Here is a 7,425-nt window from a genome sequence, read left to right as displayed (position 1 = left end):
GCATTTATATGATTGAGGCCATCATTTCATTAGCTCACTTTTATCTTCCTTTGTTAGCCAAATTTGAGCCTACGATTAACCCACTTTGTCCTTAATTTTAGCACATTACAAGCCTTAAAGCGGAAAACAATAAAAGTCCTTATTTGGATCTTTGATTAGCTTAGGCTAGTGTGTGTGAGTATCATTCAAGTGTGGGAACCTTGGGACATTGGGTGAATACAAGGGTAGTTTTGTATTATTAGTGTAAATATTGGGAATTGGGTACATACTCATGTATTGATCAAATGTAAAACCTTATGCATTGATGCTCCTGTATATAAAAAAATGAGAAAAAGAAAAGAAAAAAAATATGGAAAAGAAAAAAAATATAAAAAAAGAAAGAAAAAGAAGAAAAAGAAAGAAATAAAAAAGGGGACAAAATGCCCCAAAGTAAAGCTCAAATAAAAGTCAATGCATAAGTGTTGTGAAATGAAAAGAAAATGCATGAGTATGTGAAAAAGTGAGGAATGGGTAGTTAGATTAGTACTTAATTGTATAGGTCATTATATAGGTTAGGTGGGAAAGTTTAAGTTAATCAAAGATTCAAATCCTAAATCCACTAGCCATATATGATCCTACCTTGACCCTAGCCCCATTACAAACTAAAGAAAAGACCTCATGATACATGTATGCATGCATTGAATAATTGTTGATTGTTAGATGAAAAACAAATTTTGGAAAGCATGATTAGGGGAGAATTGAGAGAATCAACCCCAAACACCGAGTGACTAGAGTGCAAACACTTCCGGTGAGGGTTCGATGCTCAACTCCTTGATTCCCGGCTTTCATGAGCATTCTTTTTGCAAGTCTATTTGAACTTCATTTCCATACTTGAATTGGTAGGATTCATGAATCGTCATATGACCTTAGCCCTACCCGTTTATACATGCACTTGGAGGATTGATTTATTTTTAACCAAGTAGGTAAAACCATTTTGCATTTAGTTGCATATAGTTTAGGTTGCATATAGTTTATTTACATTGAATAAATGTTGATACCCTTTGTTTCTCTCTTGGCTTAAGCATGAGGACATGCTTGGTTTAAGTGTGGGGAGGTTGATAAACCCCATTTGTAGGGTTTATCTTATATTGATTTTTGGGGATTTTATCACCTTTTACCCACATTTATTCAATGAAATAGCATGGTTTTATAACTTCTCCCTTAATTGTGCTTAAGAGTGAAAACATGCTTTTTAGGACTCAAAATAGCTAAATTTAATTCACCTTGATTCTATTAGATGCCTTGATATATTTGTTAAGTGATTTAAGGTTTAGGAGGCAAAGATTGGATCAAGGGAATGAAGAAAGAAAGCATGAAAAGTTGGAGAACTCATGAAGAAATGAAAGAACCAAAAAGCTGTCAAGCCGACCTCTTCACACTTAAACGATCATAACATGAGCTACAAAGGTCCAAATGATGCGGTTCTAGTTGGGTTAGAAAGCTAACATCCGGAGCTTCGAAACGATATAAGATTTGCCATAGTTGCATCGCGCATAGGGGCACGCACGCGCACGGTACGCGGACGCGCCGATGGTGGCACATGACCCACTTAATGCAACACGTGGCCAGCGATTTTAGAAGTCTTGTGGGCCCAATCCAACTCATTTCTGATGCTATTTAAGCCAAGGATTGAAGGGGGAATCAACATATTTTACATACTTTTAACCAATTAGTCATAGTTTAGTAGTTAGAGTTAGTTTCTAGAGAGAGAAGCTCTCACTTCTCTCTAGGATTAGGATTAGGATTAGGTTTAGTTCTTAGATCTAGGTTTTAATTCATTTTCTTCTACTTCTACCTTTCAATTCTTTGTTGTTACATTCATCTTCCTCTATTCTTTTGTTGTAATTTCCTTTATGTTGTTCTTATACTTTGTTGTAGATCTACTTTTGTTCCTCATATTCTCTTTCAATTCAATTAGAGGTAATTCATAATAATTGTGTTCATTTGATTTGTTGTTGTTTAGTTCCTTGCAATTGAGTAGTGTAGATTTACTTTTCTTGCAATTTTACTATGCTTTCCTTTTATGCCTTTCAAGTGTTTGATGAAATGCTTGGTTGGATTTTAGAGTAGAATTTTATACTCTTGGCTTGGAAAGGTAACTTAGGACCTCTTGAGTTACTAATGTCCAAGTAGTTGATGATTGGGATCCATTGACTCTAGTTCTCACTAATTGAATTAGTGGAGAGTTAGGACTTATGGACTAGGACTGATATAGCTCATTTGACTTTCCTTTACTACTAGTTAGAGGATGATTTAATGAGATTAATCCTTGCCAATTCTCATATTGTGGTTAGTGATTAGGATAGAGATCCTTGACCACCAACCCTTGCCAAGAGCTTTTTAGGCCTTAGTTTACTTTCTTGTCATTTATCTTTCATGCTTCTTATCAAAACCCCAAAATAACTCACAACCAATAACAAGACACTTTATTGTAATTCCTAGGGAGAACAACCTGAGGTTTGAATACTATGGTTTATAAATTTTAGGGTTTGTTTTAGTGACAAATAACTTTTTGTATGAAAGGATTAGTGATTGGTTTAAAAACTATACTTGCAACGAGAATTCATTTGTAAATTCTAAACCGTCAAAAATCTGATCATCATCATCCAATCACTGAATTCTACTATTGATCATGTCTTTTATGGACTATTGATGAGCGGATAATTTATACGCTTTTTGGCATTGTTTTTAGGTAGTTTTTAGTAAGTTCAAGCTACTTTTAGGGATGTTTTCATTAGTTTTTATGTTAAATTCACATTTCTGGAGTTTACTATGAGTTTGTGTGTTTTTTTTGTGATTTCAGGTAATTTCTGGCTGAAATTGAGGGACTTGAGCAAAACTCTGATAGGAGGCTGACAAAGGACTGTTGATGCTGTTGGAATCTGACCTCCCTGCACTCGAAATGGATTTTCTGGAGCTACAGAACTCCAAATGGCGCGCTCTCAATGGCGTGGAAAGTAGACATCCAGAGCTTTCCAGCAATATATAATAGTCCATACTTTATTCGGGAATTGACGACGTAAACTGGCGCTCAACGCCAGTTCCATGTTGCTGTCTGGAGTAAAACGCCAGAAACACGTCATGACCCGGAGTTGAACGCCCAAAACACGTTACAACTTGGCGTTCAACTCCAAAGGAAGCCTCAGCTCGTGGATAGATCAAGCTCAGCCCAAACACACACCAAGTGGGCCCCGGAAGTGGATTTATGCATCAATTACTTACTCATATAAACCCTATTAGCTAGTCTAGTATAAATAGGATAATTTACTATTGTACTAGACATCATTGGTCTCAGTTTTGTTTTATTCTTCATCTTAGGAGGCTATTGATCACGTTTTGGTGGCTGGCCATTCGGCCATGCCTGAACCTTTCACTTATGTATTTTCAACGGTGGAGTTTCTACACACCATAGATTAAGGGTGTGGAGCTCTGCTGTACCTCAAGTTTCAATGCAATTACTACTATTTTCTATTCAATTCGATTTATTCCTGTTCTAAGATATTCGTTGCACTTTAACTTGATGAATGTGATGATCCGTGATACTCATCATCATTCTCACCTATGAACGCGCGTGATTGACAACCACTTCCGTTCTACCTTAGACGGGGCGCATATCTCTTGGATTCCTTAATCAGAATCTTCGTGGTATAAGCTAGAATTGATGGCGGCATTCATGAGAATCCGGAAAGTCTAAACCTTGTCTGTGGTATTCCGAGTAGGATTCTGGGATTGAATGACTGTGACGGGCTTCAAACTCCTGAAGGCTGGGCGTTAGTGACAGACGCAAAAGAATCAAGGGATTCTATTCCAACCTGATTGAGAACCGACAGATGATTAGCCGTGCTGTGACAGAGCATTTGGAACTTTTTCACTGAGAGGATGGGATGTAGCCATTGACAACGGTGATGCCCTACATACAGTTTGCCATAGAAAGGAGTAAGAAGGATTGGATGAAGCAGTAGCAAAGCAGAGATTCAGGAGGAGCACAGCATCTCCATACACCTATCTGAAATTCCCACCATGGAAATACATGAGTAACTTTATCTTTATTTTATGTTTATTTACTATTATTTGATTTTCCAAATTCCATAATTTATTTAAATCTGCCTGACTGAGATTTACAAGATGACCATAGCTTGCTTCATACCAACAATCTCTGTGGAATCGACCCTTACTCACGTAAGGTTTATTACTTGGACGACCCAGTACACTTGCTGGTTAGTTGAACGGAGTTGTGACCACACATAGTAAAGAGCTATTATCTCGAATTAAACTTCATACAAGTACAAAGAGTACGAATCACAATTTCGTCCACCAAGTTTTTGGCGCCGTTGCCGGGGATTGTTCGAGTTTGGACAACTAACGGTTCATCTTGTTGCTCAGATTAGGTAATTTTCTTTTCAAAATTTTTCAAAAATTTTTTATTTATTTTCGTTTTTCTAAATAATATTTTTCGAAAAAAAATTAATAAAATCATAAAAATAAAAAATATTTTATGTTTCTTGTTTGAGTCTTGAGTCAATTATTAAGTTTGGTGTCAATTGCATGTTTTAAAAATATATTTCTTGCATTTTTCGAAAATTCATGCATTCATAGTGTTCTTCATGATCTTCAAGTTGTTCTTGGTAAGTCTTCTTGTTTGATCTTGATGTTTTCTTGTTTTGTGTTGTTTGTTGTTTTTCATTTGCATTTTTCGTTTGTTAGAGTCCATGCTTTAAGGATTTCCAAGTTTGGTGTCTTGCATGCTTTCTTTGCATCAAAATTTTTTTCAAAATTATGTTCTTGATGTTCATCATGATCTTCAAAGTGTTCTTGGTGTTCATCTTGACATTCATAGTGTTCTTGCATGCATCATGTGTTTTGATCCAAGATTTTCATGTTTTTGGTCATTTTTATGTTTTTCTCTCTCATCATTAAAATTTCAAAAAATAAAAAAAATATCTTTTCCTTATTTTTCTCATACTTTTCGAAAATTTTAGTTGACTTAGTCAAAAAATTTTCAAAATTAGTTGTTTCTTACAAGTCAAGTCAAATTTTCAATTTTAAAAATCTTATCTTTTCAAAATCTTTTTCAAAAATCATATCTTTTTCATTTTTTTTTACTATTTTTTCGAAAATTCAAAAATATTATCCAAAAAAAAATATTTTTCTTATCTTTATATCATATTTTTGAAATTACACTAACAATTAATGTGATTGATTCAAAAATATGAAGTTTGTTACTTTCTTGTTAAGAAAGGTTCAATCTTTAAGTTCTAGAATCTTATCTTGAAGTTTCTTGTTAGTGAAGTAATTAATTTTAAATTTTAAAAATTAAATCTTTTTCAACCATATCTTTTTATCATATCTTATCTTATTTTTTTTATCATATCTTTTTCAAAATTATATCTTTTTCAAAAATTTGATTTTAAAATATCTTATCTAACTTCTTATCTTCTTATCTTTTCAAATTTGATTTTAATATCTATTTCAACTAACTAATTAACTTTTTGTTTGTTTCTTATCTTTTTCAAAACCACCTAACTACTCTTTCCTCTCTAATTTTTGAAAATATCTCACCCCTCTTTCAAAAATTCTTTTTAATTAACTAATTGTTTCAAATTTTAATTTTAATTTTAATTCATCTTTAATTTTCGAAATTACTAACTCCTTTTCAAAAATATTTTCGAAAATCCCTCTCTCATCTTCTTCTATTTATTTATTTATTTACTAACACTTCTCTTCATCTCTTATCACCTCCCCTATCCTTACTCTTTATATAGACTATTCATCCCTCTCCTTCCATTATCCCCTTTCTTTTTCTACTAATAATAAGGATCCTCTTTACTGTGACATAGAGGATTCCTCTTCCTTTTCTTTTCCTCTTCTCTTTCATATGAGCAGGAACAAGGAAAAAGGCATTCTTGTTGAAGCTGATCCAGAACCTAAAAGGACTCTGAAGAAGAAACTAAGAGAAACTAAATTACAACAATTCAGAGACAACCTTACTGAAATTTTTGAACAAGGAAAAAGACATGGCAGCCGAACCTAACAACAATAATGCAAGGAAGATGCTTGGTGATTATACTACACCTACTTCCAAGTTTGATGGAAGAAGCATCTCAATCCCTACCATTGGGGCAAACAATTTTGAGCTGAAACCTCAACTAGTTGCTTTAATGCAACAAAACTGCAAGTTTCATGGACTTCCATCAGAAGATCCCTATCAGTTTTTAACTGAGTTCTTGTAGATCTGTGAGATTGTAAAGACAAATGGAGTAGATCCTGAAGTCTACAGGCTCATACTTTTTCCTTTTGCTGTAAGAGACAAAGCTAGAACATGGTTGGATTCACAACCTAAAGATAGCCTGGACTCCTGGGATAAGCTGGTCACGGCCTTCTTGGCTAAGTTCTTTCCTCCTCAAAAGCTGAGCAAGCTTAGAGTGGATGTTCAGACCTTCAAACAAAAGGATGATGAATCCCTCTATGAAGCTTGGGAAAGATACAAACAGATGACCAAAAGATGTCCTTCTGACATGTTTTCAGAATGGACCATGATAGATATATTCTATTATGGTCTATCTGAGTTCTCTAAGATGTCATTGGACCATTCTGCAGGTGGATCCATTCACCTAAAGAGAACTTATTGACATGGTTGCAAATAACCAATTCATGTATGAACTGAGAGAAGCTCTTCATGCTTACTCTCTTTTGTCACAGAGGGATGACCATGTGCCTTAAACACAAGGTAGTCCCCATTCAATTGAAGGACTAATTCACCTCTATTGACATCTATCACAGCTTCTGCTGTGGCTAGGAAAGGTCTCCCAAGGATGATGCAATCGTCCTCTTCCTTCCTAGTGTCTAAGATTATGAAATTAGCAGGGATGTAAAGGCCTTCAACCTTTACTAGCACGTCCTCTACTATTCCATAAGCTTGTCTCAATGACTTGTCCGCCAGTTGTAATGAGAACAAGGCAGGCTGTACCTCAATGATCCCCAGTTTCTCCATTACAGAGAGTGGCATAAGATTCATCCCTGACCCCAGATCACACAGAGCTTTTTCAAAGATCATGGTGCCTATGGTACAGGGTATTAAGAACTTGCCAGGATCTTGTTTCTTTTGAGGTAGAATTTTCTGAATCCAAGTATCCAGTTCATTAATGAGCAAGGGAGGTTCACTTTCCCAAGTCTCATTACCAAATAACTTGGCATTCAGCTTCATGATAGCTCCAAAATATTGAGCAACTTGCTCTCCAGTTACATCTTCATCCTCTTCAGAGGATGAATAGTCTTCAGAGCTCATGAATGGCAGAAGGAGATTCAATGGAATCTCTATGGTCTCTATATGAGCCTCAGATTCCTTTGGATCCTTAATAGGAAACTCCTTCTTACTTGAGGAACGTC

At 35.2% G+C, this 7,425-nt stretch overlaps 1 non-coding gene across 1 annotated transcript; it reads right to left on the bottom strand.

Moving 5' to 3' along the window:
• Positions 1-6,452: 6,452 nt before the first annotated feature.
• On the bottom strand, positions 6,453-6,556 carry LOC130984376 (small nucleolar RNA R71). The gene has a single exon (XR_009088315.1). It is a non-coding gene; the product is annotated as a small nucleolar RNA R71 (small nucleolar RNA).
• Positions 6,557-7,425: the final 869 nt, after the last annotated feature.

Source organism: Arachis stenosperma, chromosome 5, assembly GCF_014773155.1.
Source record: "Arachis stenosperma cultivar V10309 chromosome 5, arast.V10309.gnm1.PFL2, whole genome shotgun sequence".
In the NCBI taxonomy this organism is placed as follows: Eukaryota; Viridiplantae; Streptophyta; class Magnoliopsida; order Fabales; family Fabaceae; genus Arachis; species Arachis stenosperma.
The sequence above is the reverse complement of the archived record's forward strand: the minus strand, read 5'-3'. Positions and strand labels throughout refer to the sequence as shown.